Here is a 27,784-nt window from a genome sequence, read left to right as displayed (position 1 = left end):
CAACTTAAAACTAATCAGGTGCATGGCATTAGCAAGGAAAACTAAGCTACTATGTAAAAAGGAGGGATCTGCCTCTGCTTAAGGGAACTAAGCTGGAGTTATTCGTGCTCAAACTAATGGCAGAGTGAGAACAACTAACAGCAAAGGAACAAGAAAATTGTCCATGCTTGTAACCGGTAAAGGAAAGAAACAAGAATCAATAGTAAATGGAAACTAAATGATCTGCCCATGTATATCCATGTAAACTAAGCTTGCTATGTTATTAAACAGGAAGAAAACTAACACTATGTACCTGAATTGAGGGCTATTCGTGCCCAACTTAGAACTAGTGAAATCTAGGAAACTTGCATGCATATCTAATAGCAAATGGTAGCTACTGGTGTTCAATTAACAGAAACCGAAGATGTCATCTCAACAAAGCAAGGAGGAAAACCCTAGCATATTCTTCTACTCGGCACAACAAGATCCGGAAGTAAGGTAACGAAAACCGAAAGCTCGGAGCAACTCCTACCGCAGGTGAGTAGTACTTACACTTGCTTTTAGGACTTACAACCGAAAGGAGGCAACTAGGGCTTCGGGAGAAGCTTGAAATCTCGGCTCCTCTTCACGTTTCCGAGCTCCCCTCGTCGAGGTGATCACGCACGGTGAAGACCGGCCGAAAAGGGCCTTTCGCCGGCGCCGGAGACAAAGCCCTAATACGGCTTCGTTTCGCTCGAGCAAAGATGAATCGCGCGGCGTGAGGAGAAGAGAAGGAGTTAGGGTTCGGGTAAAAGAAATTAACCCTTTATAACCTAGGTTTTATTTCTGATCCTTACTATAACTTAAATATATCTCGCTTCATACTTGATTAACAAAACACGCGTAGCCCAGTTGGTTGGCTGTGTTCGGTTAAGTCCGGTTCGGCCGGAGGTCTTGGGTTCGAGTCTCACCTTCCACAAATTTTTGGTCAAAACTTCTTTCTTTTTGTAACCATACTAAACGACCTCCAAAAATTACATAAAAATACTCTAAAAATTTCTAAAAATCTCTAGAATATTTTAAAAGCATTTCCAAATATTTTTATGGACATTTGGAACTCGAAATCAGGAAAATTGGGTCGTTACATGTATCGTACCTGGGGTTAGGTGTAGCTCCGATATAGCATGAGCGGAGAAGTCTCGTGCCCGCAGTTAGAATTCTCGTGTAATGAGAATGGGATTCTTATTTTCATGGAAGATTGTGTGTGTTTCCGAGTCACTTCTTATCCGGGAGAAGTTACTGCAGGAAACACATTGATCTGGATTTGTGATACATTCGAGTGACACCTGATGTCTGGAGACTTGGGGCATTCTTATTGGTGGAATAATATCAAGAAAGACATCGCGGATTTAGTAGTTTGGAGTCTAGCACGTCAGCAAGAGAAGGTTAAACATCAGATGTTAGTAGGATTGTCTCCGTTGATTTGGATACTAGAGTGGAGTTGGGAGCATGTTTTGACGGATTTTGTTGTGGGATTATCCAGGACATGGAGAGGATATGATGGTTTGGGTAATCATTGTTGGGTGACGACTTTACTCCCTAACTATCGATTTGTAGGACGAATTCTTTTAGATTGAGTAGTAGGATTATACTGTAGAGAGATTACCGGATCTTATGGTATATCTCTGAGTATTATATTAGTTGGAGATCTGTGATTTCACATCATGGTTCTGAGCGAGTTTTTAGCAGACTTTGGGTTCGGAGTTTTTCTTTAGTATAGATTTTCACCCTCAGATTGATGGATAGTTTGAGCGCCCTTTTTAGATGTTAGAGGATCTATTGTTAGCGGACTATGGATTCCAGAGGCAGTTGATTTATCTACAGTTGGTTAGGTAACAATATGGGAGTAGTAGAAGTAAGGTGAGCTCATAACCCACAGAGTCATCACTATTCACTTGGAGGTGGATTGTCATGCTTGGAAATATGTTTATGATGCTAGGGTGGAGTGTTATATGAGGATGTTGGTTGGTTATTGCTCTTGGATGAAGATCCCTAAGTTGAGCATGAAATTTGGGGACCAAATTTTTATTAGTGGGGGAGAATGTAAAATACGGCACCCAAATAATAATAAAATAATAAGGTTATTTGAGAAATAGCCTTATGAAATTTTTTCGGAATTTTTAGAAATTTTCTGAAAATTTTTCGGAGTTCATACGATGGGTTTTGAGGGAATGAATCAGGGGCTCGGAGGAAAGTCTATTTAGGGAACCCCATTTAAGTGAGGAAATGTTGGATTTATTTATATATTCTCTTTTCCCTTATTTTTCCTCCCCCCAAACACCGACTCTCCATACCCGATCATGATCTCCTCTTCCCATTTCCTCTCGTTCTCTCTCTCGGACGATTCGATGCCGAGGCCGAAGGAGCACATCACCGGAGCTCGACGGAAACCAGCGGAGTCACTGGAGCTCGACGGAAACTAGTGGGCTCCAGGTCGTCTTCGACCGAGGAGTCTCTGTTCGGTGGATGCTGTGACCGATCGTCAATGACACGGCGGCTAGGGCACGGCGGGAGGCTTGATTCGCGTCGTCTCCCAACCAATTGACCTCCCCTTTCCTCTCCTCACGTTGCTCACAGAGCGATCCACCTCTTCACAGGCCAAATCAGACCGAGCGACGCCATCGGGAGGTGATCAAGAAAGGAGGGAAGCGTCAGATCTATCCAGCGACGACGGTGTGGGTGAGGTAACAACCCTTGTCTTCACTATTTTTGTTCGATCCCCTTCTCTGTTCACTGATCCTCCTCTGTTCTTGATCCTCTTTTCCTTTGCAGTTAATTTAGGTCATGGATTGGTTTCGGTTGAAGATGATGAGATGTTCTTGAGCTGTCGGGCAGAGGCTAAAAGGATTGTTGCTGGATCAATGATCTTCTTGCTTGATTCCTTATTGATTCGAACGGTAGAGTGGAATCCAGCAGGGTGTTGTTCTGTGTATTTTCTTTGGTTCCAGCAGTAGCTACCTTTCCTGGCAGCAACAATACTTTGTGTGGAGCAACATAAAGGGGGTTGAGCTTGAGGTATGTTGTAGAGATTTTGATACATGTTCTAGAGGGTGGCTAGATGAATTAGGTTTATGTGTTGAATTAGGTATAATTTGGATCACATGATTACTAGATGGTTAGTTGAATTTAGATAATGGATTATTGTGCGATTAATCTAATAGAATGATTAGGGTTAAGGCAATTAACCATAGTCAATTATTAGATTTAATTTAAGTAGGTCTTATGGTTAGATTGATTAGGGGTTTACCTTCATTTAGTCTTAAGGATTTTATTTAGCTATTCATTTGAATTTTAGCTAAATAAAAATATATATATTGTTTGATGTAGGACTCTAATTCGAGTCGAGCGTCTCGACATCAGATTTAGCTTGATTAGACCTTCTATTTGAGGCGGGTATTTCTTCCTTGGCCTCTACGTAGTTTTTCTTAATCTTAGTGCATGGTTATTATGTGATGATTTAGGTTGTTTTACCTTATATCGTGTTCGTTTTTTGCTTTCATGCATGATACTTATGCTTGACCCTTGTGATAATCTATTTAATTATTATACAGTCTACACTTTGGTTATCTAGACTCTGTGGTATTTTTACATGTAGAGTATGTATGGTCGGGGATATTTCATTGGCGGTGTTCATATGATGATTGTCCATTTGTATGTCGTGTATACATTTGTCTGGTGTGATGATTTGAGGAGTTGTGTTGATTGTATATTTGTTATATATACATGTGTCTGATGTGTTTTACTGGAGGATACATGTTGATTGTACCTATGTTCTGTGTACATATGTCTAGGGGGATTATTGGTGATTTTTTGTTGATTATATATGTGAGGTTGTGAGCATGTGTCTGGTGTGATATGTGGAGGTATCATGACGATTATACTCATGTTGTGGGGTATTTATGTGGATTGGATTGTTGAATTGATGATGACGGTGTCTGGATCATGATTACATATATATATATATATATATATATATATATATATATATATATATATATATATATATATATCATGTTCATTGCATACTAACAACTATTGTCTCCCTTGTAGTTGAGAGGGTTGTCAGTCTTTTATAACTGTCTTGCCCCTGTCCTGTCCTGCTCATTAGGCTACTCAGTGTGTACTCTGTCCGCCTCGACCACTCTTGAGTAGTGGGTGCGGAGGTTCGGTGGTTAGGGGGCTTGTGATGTGAGTAGTCGGGGACCCCGATGCTATGTAGTTAGATGACTACTTAGCCCACTAGCGGTTATGTGCGTGAGGCTAGTATGGTTTGTCACGGACCCAAGCCTCTCGGCCGTATAGGGGTCGTGGTGTCTCGAGAGGTGGCGGGGTAACCGTGGGCGATCTGTACGTATGATGTCCGATCGTGGAGTTATATTTGCATCGTATAGTAGATACTAATTGCGTGTGATTGTGGTTGTTGCACTTGTTTGAGATATGATTATTACATATAGTTGTCGTCCTCGTATCGTTTATTTTAAATGTATATGATTGTATTTATATTGCATAGTGGGTTTGTTCGGATCCGGTGAGTTCTTGACGATACCGTATATCGTTTCAGTTGGGTATGTGTTTATCATTTTGTCGGTTGTAGTATGTGCAGTTTTATATGTGATAGACTGGTACTGGTAGTTGTATTTATTGGATATGTTAGTATGATCATATTCTAAAGACTGTATACCTTTGGTCTCCATGTTTATTTATGGATCACTTTTATGCCCCGAGTTACCTATACCACCGCGTTTATACATTTATGTTTCGGTAGATAGATGGTTGGTGTGAGTATCTTGTCGGGTCCCACGTCGGCTTTGGGTTCGTTTTATGCTTTACTTGTATTTGGTATTTGTGTATTTGGTGTTGTTGTGGTATTTGTGTTGTTGTGGTTGTTATATAAAGCCTAGCCGGCTAGCAGTGTGTTGATTGGTTTTATATGGGCTTTTCATTATCGTTTTTCCGTTGTGTTGGTTTTTTGTACAGCCGAGTGGGCTATTTAATGTATATATATAACTGCGTGGTTGCGTTTATTCTTGTTCCAGCCGAGTGGGTTGATTATTTAACTGCGTGGTTGTGTATATATTCCAGCCGTATGTGGTTGATATATTTTGTTTGTATGTATACTTCAGATTGTCACCGATACAGGGGAGATGTTGCCGGATTTTTGTTTGGCAGGGACTCCTCTGGGAGCGTGACAAACCGAAGCTACCTCTCAGAAGTTTATCTAAAGAATGTCTATTTGTTGAGCCTAAAACTAAACTTGAATCTGACACAAAGTTAAACCAAACCCTAAAACTGAACCTAATTCATCTCACAAAATTATAGGATTCCCTGAATGAAAATTTTGATCGGGTGAGATGACTAAGAACTAAACTTTAAATTAAATTAAATTAAACTAAATTAAATTATTTTATATTAAAAATTATTTTAAAAATTCTTTTTAACGTAAATTTATTTTAAAAATTCTTTTTATATTAAATTATATTTTAAAAATCTTTTTAACTTAAAATTTATTTTAAAAAATTTATTTTTAACTTAAAATTTATTTTTAACTTAAAATTTATTTTAATTTTTTTTAACTTAAAATTTATTTTAAAATTCTTTTTAACTTAAAATTTAATTTTAAAAAATAAATTAAAATTTATTTTAAAAATATTTTTAACCTAAATTTTAATTTAAAATTTTTTTAACTTAAAATTTATTTTAAAAATTCTTTTTATATTAAAATTTATTTTTAAAAAAATTTTAACTTAAAATTTAATTTAAAAATTCTTTTTAACTTAAAATTTATTTAAAAAAAATAAATTAAAATTTATTTTAAAAATATTTTTAACTTAAATTTTAATTTAAAAATTATTTTTAACTTAAAATTTATTTTAAAAATTCTTTTTATATTAAAATTTATTTTAAAAATCTTTTTAACTTAAAATTTAATTTAAAAATTCTTTTTAACTTAAAATTTATTTTAAAAATTTTTTAACTTAAAATTTATTTTAAAAATCTTTTTTACTTTAAATTTATTTTAAAAAATTATTTTTAACTTAAATTTGTTTTTAACTTAAAATTTATGTTACAATTCTTTTTAACTTAACATTTAATTTAAAAATTCTTTTTAGCTTAAAATTTATTTTAAAAATCTTTTTAACTTAAAATTTAATTTAAAAATTCTTTTTAACTTAAAATTTATTTTTTAAAAAAAGTATTTTTAACTTAAAATTTATTTTTAAAATTTATTTTTAACTTAAAATTTATATTAAAATCTTCGTAACTTTAAAATGTTTTTAACTAAGCAACTAAAGAATCGTGCTAAGTAAAGTTATGATTGAACTCAAATTCACCCTACGTCCTACCTTTTGTAGGAAACCAAGTAGATCTTGGACAGTGGTTGCTCCAAGCATATGATTGGTGATCACAGCAAATTCACTCAACTTACCTACAAAAGCTTAGGAACGGTTGTCTTTGGAAACAACGGCAAACTCAAGGTAATTGACATAGGTAATATTAAACTTAAAATTGATTTTATTATTACAAATGTATTACTTGTTGAAACTTCAAGTATAATATTCTTAGTATTAGTTAGTTGTGTGACACTAGATATAAGATTAGGTTTTTATCATCAGAATGCTTAATCAAACACTTAGATAACCCTACGATAAGTCTAAAAGGGTTTAGAAAAGATAACATCTATGCAATTAACTTAACCACTTCTTCAAATAAGTGTTATTTAACACAAAAAGAAGAAACTTGGTTATAACATAGAAGAATGTCACACACAAATTTCATAAATATAAGCAAATTAAAAGGACTAGTTAGAGGATTACCAAAATTATCTAACTTAGACTAAACAATATGTAATGCTTGTCAAAAAGGAAAATAAACAAAATCTACCGACAAACCAACTAATTAACATCAAACTAACTCAATACTAGAACTTCTACATTTAGACTTATTTGACTCCCATGGGATCAAATCCATAAATGGAAGCTTGTATTGTCTAGTAATAATAGATGACTAGTCTAGGTTCAACTGGGTAAAATTTTTAAAAAATAACGATGAAACTTTTAAAAATTTTACAAACTTTTGCAAGCAAGTTGAAAATGAAAAAGACCTTAAAATTAAAAGAATTAGAAGTGATAATGGAGGTGAATTTAAAAATCATAACTTTAATAAATTTTATCTTGAAAACGGATATCATCACGAATTTTAATGTCCTAAAACACCTCAACAAAACAGAATTGTAGAAAGAAAGAATAGAACACTACTTGAGCCCTCTAGGATAATGCTAAATGAGTATAATCTACTTAAGTACTTTTGGGCAGAAGCTGTTAGTACAGCCTATTATGGGTGTTTAGAAATAAGTTAAGCAAAACTGGGGAAATTACTAGAAACAAAGCTAGGCTAATCGCTAAAGGGTTTAGTCAAGTAGAGGGACTTGACTATGATGAAACCTATGCCCCAGTAGCAAGATTAGAGTCTATTAGAATGTTACTCAGTTATGCAACCCATAAAGGGTTCAGACTGTATCAAATAGATGTCAAATCCGCCTTTCTAAATAGATTAATAAAAGAAGAAGTCTACGTAGGACAGCCACCTAGATTTGAAAGTCTAGAACACCCCGACTATATTTTTAAACTAAAAAAGGTTTTATACGGACTTAAGCAAGCACCCAGGGCATGGTATGAAAGGTTAACCTCTTACGTAATATCCAAAGGGTTCAACCAAGGTCAAATTGATCCAACCCTATTCGTTAAATTAATAAAAGAGGATATTTTTATAGCCCAAATCTATGTGGACGATATAATTTTTGGTTCAACTAACTCAAAATTCTTAAAGGAATTCACTAATCTAATGGAACAAGAGTTTGAAATGAGTCTAGTTAGAAAATTAACCTATTTTTTATGTTTACAAATCAAACAAACAAATAAGGAAAATTATATTTAACAATAAAAATACACCAAAGAATTGCTTAAAAAATTCGGGATGGAAAATACTAAAGAAATAAAAACACCTATGGCAGTTAACACAATTCTAGATGACGATCCCAATGGAAAACCAGTTGACTTAAAATACTATAGGAGTGACATAGGTAGCCTACTATACTTAACTGTAAGTCGACCCGATATTTTATTTACAGTTATTATGTGTGCTAGATACCAAACTTGTGCTAAAGAATCTCATTTGACTCAAGTCAAAAGAATCTTTAGATACCTTAAAGGAATGTCAAATGTAGGAATTTGGTATCCTAGAACTAATAATTTTGAGTTAATAGACTATTCTGACTCAGATTACGCTGGGTGTAAGTTAGACCACAAAAGCACAAGTGGTGGATGTTAATTACTAGGTCTATCACTTGTCAGCTGATTTAGTAGAAAGCAACACTGTGTTGCTCTATCTACAACTGAGTCAGAGTATACAGCCATAAGAGAGTGTGTCACACAACTACTATGGATGATGCATACCTTAAAATATTTTAATTTAAACCTCACAAATGTTAAAGTATTAATTGATAATATTAGCTCAATTAACTTAACAAAAAATCCTGTGCATTATTCAAGAACCAAACATATAGAAATTAGACACCACTTTATCAGAGATCATGTCACTAAAGGAGATATTGAACTCAAATACATTGAGTCCAAGTCTAATTTAGATGACATATTTACCAAACCCCTCCCTGAAAGTGAGTTTAGCAATCTACGTCGGAAGCTAGGAATGTGTTTAATAGCCTAGGATTCTTAAAACTGTTTTCAAAAATGGTGGCTTTAAATTCTAGGATAAAACTTTCATATTTTCAAAACTTTCCATTTTTAGAATTTCAAAAATCAATTTTAGCCTTAGACTAGGTCAATTCCTTTGTAACGCCCTGCCCTTCTAGCCTTACCTTACAGGACAGACGTTACTCCTTTCATATCTAAATATTTGACATTCTTACTTATTATATACTGCTCAGTTCAGAGATCTAATCTAAGCTTGTTTTGACTGATAGGACATGACTTAGAGCCAAGCAGAGCTGGAAGGGAGTCTAGAGCTTCTAGCGGGTCTAGGTCGTGTGGCCCTGACCGGCCGTGTAGCCTTGCCTGAGAAGGAGCAAGACATGGTCGTGTTGCGATGACCGGTCGTGTAGCCTTGCCGAGGTCACAATTTAGCACGGTCGTGTGTGCCACACGGCCGTGTAAGGTATTCCCAGCTGGCGTAGGGCACGACCGTGTGAAGGTCACACAACCATGTCACCTTAGCCGAGAGAAAGAGGTACACGGTCATGTAAATCCACACGGTCGTGTCCCTTTGGCAGAGAGGAAGAGGTGCACGGCCGTGTGAATCCACACGGTCGTGTCCCTTTGGCCGAGAGGAAGAGGTGCACGACTGTGTGAAACCACACGGCCGTGAGCCTTCTTAAGTTTGAGAACTTGAGTTATGAAGTGTAGCATGGATGAACTCTATAGTATGGCAAGATTTATGTTTCCATTACATGTTTACACAGCTAGCATGGTTTTAAGTTGATGTTTTACATGATAAATCTATTTAAAAATACATGTCATGTACAGATTTCCAAATTATGCATTTTAGCGTGAATTACTGTCAAGTGCGAGTTTTATGTTTTCCCCAAGTGATTTTGAAAACATGTTCCTTCTTTTTATGCTTGTTTTGTGAGTAGATGGTACTTTTATAGATTTGCATTCCATTATACTGTAGATAAAGGTAAAGGAAAGCTCGAGTAGGAGGAGGCAGCAAGAGCGGTGTTTTGTGTGTGTATGATGGAACAGTGGAAGGAGATCTGGGAACTTGTTATTGTATGGAATATGTTAGAACTTGATGCTAAAGTATTTTCTTCTCTCCGCTCTACAGGAAATATTGTCACTAGTTGCTTAGGATGAATTTATTAATTTGGCTGTAATTAGAGCGGTAAAGAGGGAAGATCTAGGGTCTCCCCAAAGGGGAGGACCCCTCTTCAAGCAATGGAAGAGAACCCTAACCCAAAAATAAGTACAAAGGGGAGAACAACCCCTTTTGTAAAGCAAGGTGTGACCCCCCACACGGCTCGTGACATGGCCGTGTGGATTCACACGGCTTCGGACCTCTTCCTCTCGGCCAAGGTGACACGGCCGTGTGGATTCACACGGTCGTGCACCTCTTCCTCTCGGCCAAAGGGACACGACCGTGTGGATTCAGACGACCGTGCACCTCTTCCTCTTGGTCAAGGGGATACAGCCATGTGGATTTACATGGTTGTGCACCTCTTTCTCTTAGCTAAGGTGACATGGCCGTGTGACCTTCACACGGTCGTGCATTGCGCTAGCAGGGAATACCTTACACGGCCGTGTGGCACGCACGGCCATGCCAAATTATGGCCTCGGCAAGGCTACATAGTCTGTCATCGCCACATGGCCATGTCTTGCTCCTTCTCGGGCAAGGCTACACAGCCGGTCAGGGCCACACGGCCCAGACCCGCTAGAAGTTCTAGACTCCCTTCCAGCTCTGCTTGGCTCCAAGTCACGTCCTATCAGTTGAAACAAGTTTAGAGTAGATCTCTGGACTAAGCAGTATATAATAAGTAAGAATGTCAAATATTATATATGAAAAGAGTAACGTCTGTCCTGTAAGGTAAGACTAGAAGGGCAGGGCGTTACAGTTTTGGTATCAGAGCGAAGTTCCACCCTTCCGTCACACACATATCAAGCATTGATCCTACAGCTTCCAAGTAAGAAAGTACCTTTTCACAATTTTTATGCATTTTATTTCTGTTATAATTAGTAAGAACTATTTATTAAGATTAAGCATGCTTATACATGAAAGTATTAAGGGCAGTAAGTAAGAATGATGATGGGATGACGTATGTCTCACTGGTTGGGTTATGAACATGTAGATGGCCAGAGGACGGCCGACTAAACAACCGAGAGTTAATGAAGCTCAACCAGAGACAAATGAGTCTGCACCACCGCCCAATCTTTTAGAAGTAGTAACTCAGCTGCAGAGAAAATTGGTCGAACAGCAGCAGGTCATAGCCACCCAGACTGCTAACCAGCAAGCTTCTCCTGTAGTCCCATCGGAAGCCAATGTGGTGGCACCAATTGCGACCGAGGTTCCATCAGTTACACATGCAGCCCCTGCAAGGGTAGTGAGGCAGGAAGTATACCTTATCCAGTGGCAGAAACTGAAACCAGAGAACTTCTCTGGAACCAACGAACCATGGGATGCTCAAGCATGGTTCAAAACCCTAGAGAACATAATGGAGCTACTGGACTGGCCGGAGGTAGAAAAGATAAAGTGTGCTTCCTTCTGCCTCACTAGTGATGCAAGAATGTGGTGGGAACGGGTCAAGGCAAAAAGAATAGTGAATCAAATGACCTGGTCTGACTTCGAGACTGAGTTATTCGAAGAGTTCTTTCAAATGCGAGTCACGAACAAACATTACGATGAGTTCACGAAATTTCAACAAGGAATTTTATCAGTTGACAAAGCCGTGAAGAAATTCAATAGGATGGCTCGCCTATGCCCCGAGCTGGTCAGCACAGAATGAGAAAGGGTAAGGCTAATGCTCAAGATACTGAGGCCAGAGATAGCTCTGAATGTAGTTGGCGGAATTAATAGACCGCAGACGGCAGAAGAGCTGATTTGTAGTGCCCTGATCATGGAGCATTACCTGAATAGTATCAAGTAGCAGAAGCCAGTACTGATTGAGAATAAAAGTCAAGGGAGTTCTGGCACTCAGAAATCCCAAAGCCATGGTTCAACCTGGAAAGGGAGCTCCAAGAGAAAGCAGTGGAGTAATAAAATGGGAGGATCCGTAAGCAAGGAGCCTAAGTATGCTACGTGTCTCACGTGTGGAAAGATGTATTCTGGAATCTGTCGCAAGGCACTAGTGGCTGTTATACATGTGGTCAAGAGGGGCATACGGCCATGTATTGCTCAACCAAGATTAACCTGTCACGCCCCCAGAGGAGTCCCTGTCCGAGAAAATTTCGGCAGCATCTCCCCTGTATGGTGGACAATCTGAAACTTTTCTACATCTCATATACCTCAGCCACAGGCGGCTGGGATGATAACAAAAAAATAAAGACAAACACCACGCAGTTAATAAAGATATCCAGCCTCTGGCTGTCACAACCACGCAGTTAATAATAGTAAACAACAACAATAGGACTCTGACTCGAAATCCACCCTACTCCACTACACTCGTAAAGCTCAAATCCAACGAACTCACCTCTTCTGCCGTCCAGGCAGGCATATAGTAGAATAAAAACCAAACCATCCAAAAGTCTATCAAACGGTAACAATCCGTACAATATCCATAAATAAAATCCAAAACAAAACTAAAACATAGTCTGATGGAAGAAAAACCAAAATAAAGCAAATAACAACCTAGTAGAGAACCAGCTCTACGTGCAGATGGGGGCCAGCGACTGGAACTGCTCCGGACAGCCTCAGTCAGCAGGTACAACTGATATGCATAATAAAACAAATAACAGACAACACTAATCATGCGTACAGTCTCCTGAATATGAGGAGGGTAAATGCAACTGAAATGAAATCAAGATAATCGTACCGACCGGATCAAAGTATAAAGGTAACAGGTCGTCAGACGAGTCATATAACCTGTATGCATGTCAATCAATGCATCCAAACAAATGCAGCATATAGCAATCACAAGCAAATAAAATGCAATAAATGCATATGTCACCATACTCAAATCAATGCTCCTGTGCAATGACAGAGTAAACGGAATGCTGTCGGACTCCTGTCCCGTGACCCCAAATCATAAATGGGGAGCTCAATGCTCTCATCTCCGGTACACGATGACGGGGAGGATATCTCACGCTACCCATGAGTCCGACCAACTGAGCCAAACAAAGTCCACCATCTGCCACGCTGCTACCCTAAATGCCAACGGCTAAACAGAAAGCGGAATCGATCACGGCCCGAGTCGCCCGACCAACGGAGCCAATAACCGCCACACACCAGATATACAAATCCATGGGTGATGTAACTGGCGATGAGCTCAACCAAAATAGAGCCGACAATCGCACAGCATGCAATCATGATGTATGATACTAAACATGGCAATCTCATGAATAACATGGCATGATCTATATAAATAGATACAAAGTGTGTACCACAAGAAGACGTATCAAATAGAAGGCACACAAATCGAAGAGGGTATCAAATAAACCCTAGATCCAGAATATAACAGAGCATGTGGTTAGGTCACTACCTAAGGCATATGTGATCAGGTAGATAATATGTAGTGCAGAATAAATAAACAAACAACATGTACTAATCATGTAGTGACCAACCGAAATAAACAGGTAACACAATTACTGTTATATGTTAAACATATTATCATGCATATCAAAAGACATAAGTCAAAGTACCCGCCTCCGAAAAAAAATAGAAAGGTCCAATCTGACTCCGAGATACTCGTCTCGCGTCAAAGTCCTGTGTTAAATCGCACAGTTTAGCTAATTTAATTATAAACAAATAGCTAAACTAATTTCTAATCCACTGACCAGTTAGGGTTAGTTTCATTAACCCCAACTACACCGTTATACAACTTATAAACCTAAATCAATAATTATTGCTAACACAACTAGCAATAATCTAACCCAAAGATCAAAACCATAATCCTTACCTCAAATCAACCGCTGCTGGAAGTCATAAAGTTGTTGCCCAATTAGGATTGTTTACAGCCAGCACAGATAAATTGCTGCTGGAACAAAACGAACAAACCAAAACAGTAATTAATCCATATTCTTAAACATATAGAATTTCCAACCAAGCTACAACAAGGACAATCCATTTTCCTACATCTTACCTAGGTTGACACCCGTTGCAGAAGCCAGTAGATACCGAAAGGAGTGGCTGTCCAACCACAGCACAACCCCACAGCAAGTTCTAATGCACCTCACGATCACAATTGCATCCTTGACTGCAAATCCATAGCATAAAACTTCACTTCACGATTGAGATCACTGCTGGATATCAAAATGCGACAGGAAGGGTTGCTGCCAGAAATTAGAAACACCCCCTCAAAGCACAAAAACCCCACCAATCCGTGACCTAGAGTGGCAGCAAGGAGAGGGTCGGCGTCGGCAGTGGTGGCGGCGCGAGGTGGCTAGGGCAGAGGCGATCGGGAAGAAGGGAAGAGGGCAGCAGGTTTTGGCGAGGAAGAGAAATAAGGAAAAGAAATTAGAATAAGTAAAAAGGAATTATAAAAGAAACAATTCCTCGCTTAATTGGGTAGCCTACAATAGGCTTTTCTCCGGGCCCCGTTTTCATCCCCGTTAACTCGTCCATACGAGCTCCGAAAAATTCCCGAAAAATGTCCAAAAATTCCGGAAAATTCCCTTATTCATATTCGCCTATTTCCGGTATTTTACATTCTCCCCCACTTATAAAAATTTGGTCCCCAAATTTTCGTTATCTACCATCAGCAAGTACTAACAACAGATATAGTGCATAAATGCTGAACAGTAAATAAATCACATACCTCAAGTGAAAAGATGGGAACATCGAGCTCGGATCATATCCTCGAGCTCCCAAGTAGCCTCCTCGTCCGAATGATGCTGCCATCCGACTTTAATCAGCCGGATAGTCTTGTTCCGCACTGACGCTCTTTCCGGTCCAGAATCCGTACCGAAATCTCCTCATATGTAATGTCAGGCTGAACGGAGAACTGAGATTATCTATCAACACATGTATCAGATCGGGTACGTATCTCCTCAGCGTAGATACGTGAAATACGGCGTGAACGCCTGCCAAGGACGGCAATAGTGTCAACCGATAAGCTACTGCTCCAATCCTTTCCGAGATCTGGAAAGGTCCAATGTATCGCGGAGCTAGCTTACTTCTGAGGTCAATCTCTTCACCCCTTTCGTGGGTGAAACTCGTAGAAATACCTGGTCGCAAATGGAGAACTCTAAGGGTCTCCGACTCCGGTCAGCATAACACTTCTGGCAGTCTTATGCCTCTAGCATCCTCTGTCTGATAATATGGACCACTTTGCCTCACGTTGAGCTCTATGAGGTCTCAACAACTGGGTCTCTCGGATTCTCGTCCTGATCGACGACTGAGCAACTATGCTCTGTCTACCCCTGCTCCTCAATGTCTAACTTAGAGAAATCCTGAATCAAATCTGTGACCACAACTCGGTGGCAAGCTAAAGTCCCTTTGGACCTCTAGCTAAGTGCATCGGTAACCACATTAGCTTCTCCCAGGTGATAGCTAATGGTACAATCATAATACTTCAGGAACTCCATCTATCTCCTCGGTCGAAGATTAAGTTCCATCTGAATGAACAGATATTTGAGACTCCGATGGTCAGTGAGAATCTCAATGTACATGTACTGCCGCCAAATCTTCAGGGCAAAAATAACAGCGGCCAACTCCAGATCATGAACTGAGTATTTTCTTCTCAGGCTCCCTCAACTATCGAGAAGCATATAAGAATACTCTACCGTGCTGCACCAGAACAACACCCATACCCTGTAGAGACGCGTCGGTGTAGAGGACAAATTCGTCCTCTTCCGAAGGTAAAAACCAAAAATCAAAGCCGACACTAGTCTCCGCTTCAGCTACTAGAAGCTGGTCTTGCAATCCTCAGTCCAAGTAAACTTCACGTCTTTCATGGTCACGCGTGAAAGTAGCATAGCTATGCGGAGAAACCCTCGACGAAAGGTCTGTAATATCCTGCGAGTCACAAAAGACTGCGGATCTCCTACACTGATTTCGGCTGCTCCCAACCGTAACAACCTCTATCTCCTGTGGAACCACGGTACACTCCTACTGGTGACCGTGTGTCCCAAACATCATAACAAAAGACAATCCAAATTAGCACTACTGACAATCACATATAGATGTTCTCATCGAAACATCTCTAGATCTATGCAAAGATGATGTGCGTGACTCACCGCGGATCTGAAATAAATCACAACATCATCCACAAATACAATGGAAACCTATCCAAACATCCTGGAAATACCAAAATCACCAAGTCTCTAAAAACCTCTAAGGCACTGTAAGCCTATATGGCAAAACTCAAGACACAAAATGTCCGTATAACAGACATTCCTATCCATAAGATCTCCGATAATAAATCGAAATATCTTATCATCAACAACATAAATCACCAAAAAATAAATCCTCCAGTGTGAGAGCAACGCTCCATCACAGGAAACACCACATATGTGGGAGCAACGCTCTATCACAAGAAATCCTCAATATGTGGGAGCAACACTCCACCACAAATAATCTGAAATATGTATCTGCAATAAATATGGGAGCAATGTTCCTCTACCAGCAATCCGTGATATGTGGGAGCAACGCTCCACCACAAAATAATACATAAGTACCCCAAGGCACCTAACTATCCAGCTAGAGGCTGTACAAGATCTCTCTACCACAATTCACTGTGGTTAGCCTAGGCTATAACAACCTAGTAACTAATCAAATCCATCGTCAACTCTATCAGCATCCTAGTGGGTCATCCACTGATAGGAAAATTAATTGATGGGTAAGTCCAACAATGACATAATGCAGACACTCCACATCCTGCATTCAGCATAAGTAAAATCATCATACTGCTACCAATGTATACACCTAGCACACATGCTCACACAACATATGTATGATCAACAAAATCCTCCAATTATTATACACCAAACATACTCACATCTCAGGTATATTCAGTATGATACATCCAACAATACATACCGAACACGTGTGCAAAATCAACATCGGTAAAATCAACAATACACCTCAAACAGCACTCACATAACATATCATATAACCGACATATGCTTCCAATAAAACATACTAAACCCAGGTGCACTCACATATCAAACATAATCAAAAAGATACCTCATATACCACACCAAACACATATGTACATATCACAACTCAGATTAAATCGACAAAATGCCTCCATCAAAACACCACCGATGTACTTATACTACATCTCGGATTTAATCAACAAGCTATCTTCAATAATACCTCCGGATACATACTCCGAACTACATATCTATAATCCACAAGGAGCCTTCAAACCACATCAGAACATGGATATATATACTACTGGCAAATGGACAGTCTACCATAGGACTCCTACAACACATAACAATCATAATATACATGCAACATAGACATGCAAAATCAGCATACCAGCTCAATCAAAGACCAACCTTATACTACCAACACTCATGGGTTACGGGTATATTTAAACCAAATTCATGCATATGTATCAAGCATGAATACATCAATCAAAAGCAACTCAAATAGAGCAGCCTAATCATCCAATAACAACCCTGCTCTAGGTTCAAAGGAACCAGTATCGAACAAGGAAGATATACACACCATCGTATAACATTGCAAGTCAATGTCATACACTACCAAGACCATATCTAATGGAAAAAAAATTTTATCATCATAAATCCAAATGTACTCTTCCAGTATACACTAGTAACGAGTGTATCCCATAAGTGTTAAGCAATTAGCTCTACACTTCCTTACATCAGCGGGGTCATATATCCCAATGCACCCTCTAAGTTATCCCACCAGATATATACAGTCCATGGTCAAAGTCTTCATGGAATAGGATACATCGATCCTCTATAACCTATCCAAGCCGACAATGATATACGGCTGAATCCGTCCTTTCCACGTCAGTACAAAGCATGTACTCAAATGTGCTCTAGATACATAACTAAGCACAAACAACCTAAAGGTTCAAACCTCTAAGAATAGAGTATGACAATCCTCTACTCATCAACCAACAAAACTAAATCATCCATCTACTAACTAATCAAGAATACCTTAATCCTCCACAAGCAACTAAGGTATATCAAACTACGATCAAATGGTATACTACATTATCAAATAACTAAATCAGTTCATGGGTCAATTCAACACTAATACATCATCTCAAACTAGAGAATGTCAATCCACATAATATCATATGAATAAATGTGTACGACCCAAAAGAAAAAGCTAGAATTCAATATCATCAAGACACCCTCATTTCATTTTTTTTTTTTTTATCCTCAAAAATATCAGCCCACTAATATCAGATGAATAAGTCTCTACTCTCCATGAGGGTAAGTTAGCATTCAAAACATCAAATCATTATTTATCCACATAGTTTAATATCAGATGAAACAAATATCAATTTTATCATCCTGTTAACTAACCACAATTAACCAGATTTATAAAAATCAAAAATCTCATAGGCATATAAACTCTCTAGCTTCCAATTTATAATCTGATCACCAATTATTAACATCAACCTTGTGAATATCATAAATGACACTCACTATGTCACCATCAATAACAACCCAAATATAAATCATCAAAATAGTTATCCACTAATAGATCATCAAAACAAATATCTAATAATGGATCATCAAACAACCACATAACATTTACTCTCATAAATTATTAGAAATCAACATATCATAATATCTTATATCACAATATCCCTCAACCTCAAACCATTCTCAACAATGATCAAACATGGTAACTCCCAATGAGCAATTTCCATCGTACCTGGTACCCTAATATCCAAAAGATATGAGTATAAAACTCTCCTGGCTAAGTCAACAGGAATATGTAGGTATCATCCACTACCCAGCTAACAATAGCAGAGGCTGGTATGTGCCTCCATTTCCTAACCATCTAGTAGTAACAAAAGCTAAAACTACTAGTGGTAAGATATATAAAATCACCAGAGACTATAATCCTTGATCTCTATTAGGGTCGAGCAAGATCAGTGGCTAACCCATCACATGTAATATGGCTACAACAACCAGACAGGTACTAAAGATAAAGTGCTAATACATGTCATAACTATCATAAAATAAACATCATACCTATTTGCTGTCTGGAGATATTCCATCGCTATCCAGTCCCCAACTTTTGACCTCAAAATTCCGAACGAGAAACATCGTCGGAAATCCATATAAATCCGAAACGGAAATCCGAAACATAAACATATCGAAAATCCAAAAATGCCCAGTTTGACTCGCAAACCTGGCTAACCCAAATATCCAGAATACCAACAACAGGTATCTGATAAATCTCCAAAACACCAAAAGCAGGTATTATAACCCGCTCTGATACCACTAAATTGTCACGCCCCCAGAGGAGTCCCTGTCCGAGAAAATTTCGGCAGCATCTCCCCTGTATGGTGGACAATCTGAAACTTTTCTACATCTCATATACCTCAGCCACAGGCGGCTGGGATGATAACAAAAAAATAAAGACAAACACCACGCAGTTAATAAAGATATCCAGCCTCTGGCTGTCACAACCACGCAGTTAATAATAGTAAACAACAACAATAGGACTCTGACTCGAAATCCACCCTACTCCACTACACTCGTAAAGCTCAAATCCAACGAACTCACCTCTTCTGCCGTCCAGGCAGGCATATAGTAGAATAAAAACCAAACCATCCAAAAGTCCATCAAACGGTAACAATCCGTACAATATCCATAAATAAAATCCAAAACAAAACTAAAACATAGTCTGATGGAAGAAAAACCAAAATAAAGCAAATAACAACCTAGTAGAGAACCAGCTCTACGTGCAGATGGGGGCCAGCGACTGGAACTGCTCCGGACAGCCTCAACCTGAAAATATATCAACAATGGAGGCGGGGTGAGTCCAACACTCAGCAGGTACAACTGATAGACAACACTAATCATGCGTACAGTCTCCTGAATATGAGGAGGATAAATGCAACTGAAATGAAATCAGAAGATAACTGTACTGACCGGATCAAAGTATAAAGGTAACAGGTCGTCAGACCGAGTGAGTCATAATCCTGTATGCATGTCAATCAATGCATCCAAACAAATGCAGCATATAAGTGCAGCAATCACAAGCAAATAAAAATGCAATAAATGCATATGTCAACCCCATACTCTGAAATCAATGCTCCTGTGCAATGACAGAGTAAACGGAATGCTGTCGCCTGTCCCGTGACCCCAAATCATAAATGGGGAGCTCAATGCTCTCATCTCCGGTACACGATGACGGGAGGATATCTCTGCCGGCTACCACGCCGAGTCTCCCGACCAACGGAGCCAAACAAAGTCCACCATCCGCCGGCTACCACCGCTACCCTAAATGCCAACGAGCCAAACAGGCGGAATCGATCACGGCCACACCGAGTCATTACGGAGCAAACAAAGAACCGCCACACACCACCGATATACAAATCCATGGGTGATGTGTGCAGTACATGTAACTGGCGATGAGCTCAACCAAAATAGAGCCGACAATCGCACAGCATGCAATCATGATGCATGATACTAAACATGGCAATCTCATGAATAACATGGCATGATCTATATAAATAGATACAAAGTGTGTACCACAAGAAGACGTATCAAATAGAAGGCACACAAATCGAAGAGGGTATCAAATAAACCCTAGATCCAGAATATAACAGAGCATGTGGTTAGGTCACTACCTAAGGCATATGTGATCAGGTAGATAATATGTAGTGCAGAATAAATAAACAAACAACATGTACTAATCATGTAGTGACCAACCGAAATAAACAGGTAACACAATTATTGTTATATGTTAAACATATTATCATGCATATCAAAAGACATAAGTCAAAGTACCCGCCTCCGAAAATAGAAAGGTCCAATCTGACTCCGAGATACTCGTCTCGCGTCAAAGTCCTGTGTTAAATCGCACAGTTTAGCTAATTTAATTATAAACAAATAGCTAAACTAATTTCTAATCCACTGACCAGTTAGGGTTAGTTTCATTAACCCCAACTACACCGTTATACAACTTATAAACCTAAATCAATAATTATTGCTAACACAACTAGCAATAATCTAACCCAAAGATCAAAACCATAATCCTTACCTCAAATCAACCGCTGCTGGAAGTCATAAAGTTGTTGCCCAATTAGGATTGTTTACAGCCAGCACAGATAAATTGCTGCTGGAACAAAACGAACAAACCAAAACAGTAATTAATCCATATTCTTAAACATATAGAATTTCCAACCAAGCTACAACAAGGACAATCCAATTTCCTACATCTTACCTAGGTTGACACCCGTTGCAGAAGCCAGTAGATACCGAAAGGAGTGGCTGTCCAACCACAGCACAACCCCACAGCAAGTTCTAATGCACCTCATGATCACAATTGCATCCTTGACTGCAAATCCATAGCATAAAACTTCACTTCACGATTGAGATCACTGCTGGATATCAAAATGCGACAGGAAGGGTTGCTGCCATAAATTAGAAACACCCCCTCAAAGCACAAAAACCCCACCAATCCGTGACCTAGAGTGGCAGCAAGGAGAGGGTCGGCGTCGGCAGTGGTGGCGGCGCGAGGTGGCTAGGGCAGAGGCGATCGGGAAGAAGGGAAGAGGGCAGCAGGTTTTGGCGAGGAAGAGAAATAAGGAAAAGAAATTAGAATAAGTAAAAAGGAATTATAAAAGAAACAATTCCTCGCTTAATTGGGTAGCCTACAATAGGCTTTTCTCCGGGCCCCGTTTTCATCCCCGTTAACTCGTCCATACGAGCTCCGAAAAATTCCCGAAAAATGTCCAAAAATTCCGGAAAATTCCCTTATTCATATTCGCCTATTTCCGGTATTTTACATAACCTACCTCCAGCACAACCTGTTTAATATGGAGTCAAGCAGGCACAGCTACACCAGATGCAGGCCGCGTTGGAGGGTCCTCATATTAGCCAAGGTAGACTGGAGGCCCCACTAAGTTATACAAATGCTCGAGTTTTCTCCCTTACCAGAGAGGATGTAGCAAACGCCTCCACTGTAGTCACAGGTCAGATACATATTTTTAGTCAATATGCAACTGTGTTATTTGATACTAGGGCAACTCATTCGTTTGTCTCCATAGCATTTGCTGAAAGAATAGGTATACTCCCAGAGGTCCAATGCGGACAATTCTTGATGACACTACCCTCGGGAGAGATAATGACATCTACGCACTGGCTACATGTTGTGCCAGTCAAAATTTCAGACAGAGAACTGTACAGTGATCTGATAATGCTGAACATGTCTGATTATGATGTTATTTTTGGGATAGACTTTCTGAGCAAGTATGGTGCTTACATCGAGTGTCGTAAGCGAAGAGTCCTATTCCAACCCGAGGCAGAACCTGAGTTTGAGTTCATCGGAAAATCAAAGAAGAGAACCTAGAAATTTTTTTCGGCCATAAAAGCTCACAAAATGTTAGTCGATGGATGTACTGGATTTCTAGCTCATGTAGTTAATACCCAACAAGAAAGAGACCAAAAGCTAGAGGAAGTTAGAGTCGTATGTGACTACCCAGAAATGTTTCTGGATGAGTTGCCCGGCTTAGCCCCAGATAGGGAAATTGAATTTGAGATTGAACTCATCCCTGGTACCAATCCAATCTCAAAGGCACCCTATCGAATGGCTCCGACAGAATTGAAAGAACTTCAGGGACAGCTACAGGAGCAACTCGACAAGGGTTTTATTCACCCTAGTCACTCACCATGGGGAGCTCCGATGTTGTTCATAAAGAAGAAGGACGGGTCCATGCGAATGTGTGTGGACTACCGAGCGCTGAACAAAGTAACAATCAAAAATTGGTATCCCCTGCCGAGAATTGATGATCTATTTGATTAGTTAAAGAAACCCATAGTCTTTTCCAAAATAAAATTGCGGTCTGGATATCATCAAGTGAAAGTGAAAGCAGATGATGTACCGAAGACGGCATTCCGAACGAGGTATAGACATTACGAGTTTGTAGTCATGCCTTTTGGAGTGACGAATGCTCCTGCTACGTTTATGGATCTGATGAACAGAGTATTCAAAGCATATTTGGATAAGTTTGCAATCATCTTCATAGACGATATCCTTATATACTCCAGAACTCAGGAAGGACATGTTGAACATCTGAGGACAGTATTACAGATTCTTCAGCAGAGCCAGTTGTACGCAAAGTTCTCTAAGTGCAAGTTCTGGCTTGATCAAGTGTCCTTCCTAGGTCACATTATTTCCAAGGATGAGGTTATAGTGGACCCGACGAAAATAGAAGCTGTGAGTAACTGGAGTAGACCCTTGAATGCCAGTGAAATCAGGAGTTTCCTTGGGTTAGCAGACTACTATAGGAAATTTGTAGAGAACTTCTCAAGGATCGCCTCCCCATTAACAGTACTTACCAGAAAGAACAAAAAATTTGAGTGGATAAAGGATTGTGAGAAGAGTTTCACTGAACTGAAAAGGAGACTGACCAGTGCTCCAATCTTGACTCTTCCAGAGAATAGCGAAAGCTTCGATGTTTACAGTGATGCTTCTAAATTGGGGCGCGGTGCTGTACTGATACAGAATGACAAAGTCATTGCCTATGCCTCGAGACAACTCAAGGATTATGAGAAGAACTATCCTACTCATGATCTTGAGTTAGCAACGGTAGTCTTCGCTCTCAAAATTTGGAGGCATTATTTATACGGAGCTCAGTGCAAGATTTACACAGATCACCAGAGTCTTAGGTATTTCTTCACTCAGAAAGACCTGAACATGAGACAGAGGATATGACTTAAACTGGTAAAAAAACTATGATTGTGAAATCCTCTACCATCCAGGGAAGGCAAACAAAGTGGCAAATGCACTAAGTAGGAAATCTTGCACAACTTTATTGTCCTTATCTGCTATGTCTCATCTCCTACAGAAAGGAATAGTAAATTTTGGGCTTGAAATTGTTACTGGGCAGCTCTCCACCTTGACATTAGTGTCAACCCTGCTTGGAGATATACAGAAAGGGCAAGATGAAGATTCTAATATTCAAAAGATCAAGCGGGGAATACAAGAAGGAGAAAATGGAGAGTTCCAAGTATTAGACCGTGAGATACTATATTATTGTGATCATCTCTGTACCCCTAATCAAGCAGAACTGCGACAGAAAATTTTAGATGAAGCCCATGGAACACCCTACGCTATGCATTCTGGTTCCACCAAGATGTACCAAGATGTAAAGGAACAATTCTAGTGGTCTGGAATGAAAAGAGACATAGCAAGATATGTCAGTACTTGCCTGACATGTCAACGGGTTAAAGCAGAACATCAGAGACCGGGCGGAGTTCTGCAACCTATTCAGATTCCAGAGTGAAAGTGGAAAGATATATCTATGGACTTCATAGTAGGATTACCCAGAACCACGAATGGTTACGATGTTATCTGGGTAATAATGGACAGATTGACCAAGTCTGCTCATTTTCTAGCTATTAGAATATCTTACTCTATCGAACAGCTAGCGCAAATGTATGTTAAAGAGATTATCAGATTGCATGGAATTCTCAAAACCATAATTTCGGATAGAGATGGTCGCTTTACTTCACACTTCTGGGAGTGTGTTCAGAGCCCTTGGCACTAAGCTGCAGTTTAGCACGACATTTCATCCTCAAACTGACGGGCAAACAGAACAAGTAAATCAAGTTCTAGAGGATATGCTACGGGCTTGTGCCTTAGATTTCAAAGGAAGCTGGTGCTGATACCTATGCTTAGCAGAATTTGCATACAATAATAGCTACCAAGTGTTGACGTTCCGCAAGTATACGAAAATGTCGTAAGTAATAATAAAAGATATCGTATCCACAGGAATTGGAATAACCACTAGAGATGTCTCAACACGAGTTAGCTAAACAACTAATCAATGGATTGACAAAAGCAAAGTATAACTATGCAAAGTAAAACATAAAAACTAAAGAATAAGAAACAAGAATAAGGGGTATGTTCTAGGAGTTTCGGTTTTTTTGTAAGGTTATTCAATGTAAATGATCTACCAAATCTTATTCCTCAATTGTCCATCATTTGTAGAAGGTTGTCGGTTTCCTCTTGCAATAGACAACCAGCCTAGGACTGCAATTTATATCTAAATGTGATCAATTAGGTATGAATCCTATGATATCCTTACACGGGCTTGCCTGTCACGTGCGCCCCTCGGATAATCAACATAGGAACTCATTACTTCTCAATCTCATCGAGATACAAAAGATTAATGCACACAATCTATCCTACCTTCTTGAATAATCCTATTTCACCCTCGAGATTATCTCTCAATCGTCCTTACACGGACTTGTTCCTGTCACGAACGTCCCTAAAAAAATTGAATGAGAAACAATCTCTACAAGATCCACAAGATATTCAAACATTCAATCAAATATGGGAATTAGGTCCAAATCACAACAAACCACACAAGATCAAAGAGATATAAACAGGACAAAATGATAGAAATAGGGAATTGGCAAATCCACAAGAATTTTACATTAAATCTTCATTACAAATACTCCCTCCATCCTAGAACAAAGAGATCTAATCCTTAAAATGAGGAAAGAAATCCGAAAATAAGAAGATTACAAGCATCTTGATCCCCAAATCCAAGAAAGAAAGGGAAGAAAGGCTTATCTACAATGAAAAACGGTCTTCGAATCCAATCCTTGCTTCCGGAGTCGAAACGATGAAGATCTGCCCTTAGATCGCCGGGAAATCCCTCCAAGAAGGTGGAGGAACACCCCAAAACTTCTTTCCCCCCAAAAGGGAGAAGATCTCCTTTCAAATCTTGAAGAAGGCATTATATAGAAGGGGGGTTTGGGAGCCACATGGACCCGAGACACGGCAGTGTGAAGCTCACACGACCTGTGCTACTCCCTTCTCTGCCTGTCTCACACGACCGTGTGTGAGACACAACCGTGGCTTGCTCTGCCATTGCTCCCCTTGCACGGCCGTGTAGATCTACACGGCCTGCACTGCCTCCGGCTCTGAAGCTCCTACATGGTCGTGTGGTGCACACGGCCAAGGCATTCTTGGCCTCTGGAAATGTTGCACGACCATGTAGATCTACACGGTCGTGCACTACTTCAGCTCTGGAGGGCTTGCAAGGTCGTGTGGTGTACACGGCCTGGCTCTGTTGGCTTCAAAACTTGGCACGACCGTGTGAAACTCACACGGCCATGGCCACTCCCTTTCCTGCTGCAACCACACGGGTGGTGATCCCCACACGGCCTGGGCAACCCCCATGGCAGGGTCGTGTGTCACACAAGGATGGGGCCTTCCTCCTTTGGTTTGCTTGCAGATCTGGCCACGATCATAAATCCTTCACCAAATATGACTCCTGTGTACAAAAAATGCACAAAAGCAGATCTCCGAATAAAAAGAGTAAATATGCTAAAAGCAAAGCTGGAAGTATGAAAATGCATAGATAAAACATGCTCAAAACATGTGAATGTGCATCAAAACATGCTAAACAAGTGTATACAATCTACGCACATCACCAAACTACTATCAGAATGACACCCTATGAGGCTCTATATGGGAGAAGATGTAGATCTCCTATCTGTTGGTATGAAGGTGGTGAAAAGAAATAAATGGGACTCCAGACAGATTTTATCGAGGACACCACCAAAGCCATTCAGAACATTCGCCAGAGAATAGAAACTACTCAGAGCCGGCAGAAGAGCTATGCGGATGTGCGCCGTAGACCACTGGAATTTGAGGTTGGGGATTCAATGTTCCTCAAAGTAGCTCCTATGAAAGGAGTGATGCAGTTTGGAAAGAAAGGAAAGTTGAGTCCAAGTTATGTGAGGCCAGACCTGATCACTAGAAGGGTTGGCAAGGTAGCTTATGAGCTGGAACTACCTCAGGAGATGTCAGCCATCCATAATGTATTCCATGTCTCAATGCTGAAGAAGCATGTTCCCAATGTAAACCAACTGATTGATGTAAGGTGATCGGTGGCCGGCTTGAAGGGGGTTGGATAGACGACATCCCCAAATCAATTGATCTTCCTACACTTGTTAGTATGCGCAGCGGAATATACAAAACAAACAAGCTAAAGGAAATTAAACTAAAGACAAGAGAGAATGCAAACCAAGCTACACGATCATTTACGTGGTTCGGAGATAAAGCTCCTACTCCACGACGTGCCCTTGAGGTGGACGATCCCTATCCGTCGGTGGATTACTCCCCGGAAGACCTCCAGCTAGCTCACGTAGCTCTTTGTGGGTGGAGAAACCTCACCACAACTCTAACCAAGGACTCTTGAGAAGCTAGGGCATTGGTAGACTACTAATAGGGGTTAACCACCTCTATTTCGTCAACTATAATCAAGCTCCCAAGCTTTGGTTATATAGGCCGCGGGTTGAAAACCCCGCCTACCAGTCGACTGCCAAAACATGCAGTCGACTGCCCTCTGTGGAAATTCGACCGTTACATCCCAACGGCTCGATACTAGTCAACTGCAAGTTTCGACTGGTGCAGTCGACTGCTAAAACATGCATTCGACTGATCCACACTGACCGAACGAACAGAACCATTCTGTTCGCACCCAGTCGACTGCTAAAACATGCAGTCGACTGCTACAGTAGCGCTACAGTACTGCTACACTAGCGCTACAGTACTGATACAGTATCGCTACAGTAAAACCCTAAAACTAGGATTTTATTCTGAGTACAATCTCTCGTGCACTCGTACCCTCACCCTTATGACTCACTTGACGCTTCTTTACAGCCTTTACCTCTTGCCTTCAAGCCTACTTTCTTTGGCTCTCGTCCCTCGGATGCATTCAAGCCTGCGGCTCGTCCCCAATACTATCCTCCGCGTATGCCTCGAAGTCGCTTCCCTCGGCCCTTGTCCTTGCTGCCTTGTCCACGGTCCCTCAAATGTTTTATCCTTCACCGGACCCGAAGCCATCAACCTGAGTCTCATGTGTATCCTGCAAACCTACATAACTCAAATACACATATCAAATACAAGGGTGAAC

The 27,784-nt window shown here is 39.9% G+C and overlaps 3 long non-coding RNA genes across 3 annotated transcripts; 1 reads left to right on the top strand and 2 right to left on the bottom strand.

Annotated features, from left to right (window-relative positions):
- Positions 1-2,280: 2,280 nt before the first annotated feature.
- LOC121977475 lies at positions 2,281-3,946 on the top strand. Its single transcript, XR_006110861.1, has 3 exons — positions 2,281-2,702; positions 2,791-3,033; positions 3,346-3,946. It is a non-coding gene; the product is annotated as an uncharacterized LOC121977475 (long non-coding RNA).
- A 9,447-nt stretch (positions 3,947-13,393) lies between these two features.
- LOC121977474 lies at positions 13,394-14,116 on the bottom strand. The gene is made up of 4 exons (XR_006110860.1): positions 14,057-14,116; positions 13,823-13,936; positions 13,640-13,714; positions 13,394-13,446 (listed from the first exon to the last, which is right to left on the bottom strand). It is a non-coding gene; the product is annotated as an uncharacterized LOC121977474 (long non-coding RNA).
- A 6,532-nt stretch (positions 14,117-20,648) lies between these two features.
- On the bottom strand, positions 20,649-21,173 carry LOC121977473. The gene is made up of 3 exons (XR_006110859.1): positions 21,073-21,173; positions 20,890-20,964; positions 20,649-20,696 (listed from the first exon to the last, which is right to left on the bottom strand). It is a non-coding gene; the product is annotated as an uncharacterized LOC121977473 (long non-coding RNA).
- Positions 21,174-27,784: the final 6,611 nt, after the last annotated feature.

This window comes from Zingiber officinale, chromosome 4B, assembly GCF_018446385.1.
Source record: "Zingiber officinale cultivar Zhangliang chromosome 4B, Zo_v1.1, whole genome shotgun sequence".
NCBI lineage: Eukaryota > Viridiplantae > Streptophyta > Magnoliopsida > Zingiberales > Zingiberaceae > Zingiber > Zingiber officinale.
This window is presented reverse-complemented; position numbering and strand designations above follow the sequence as displayed.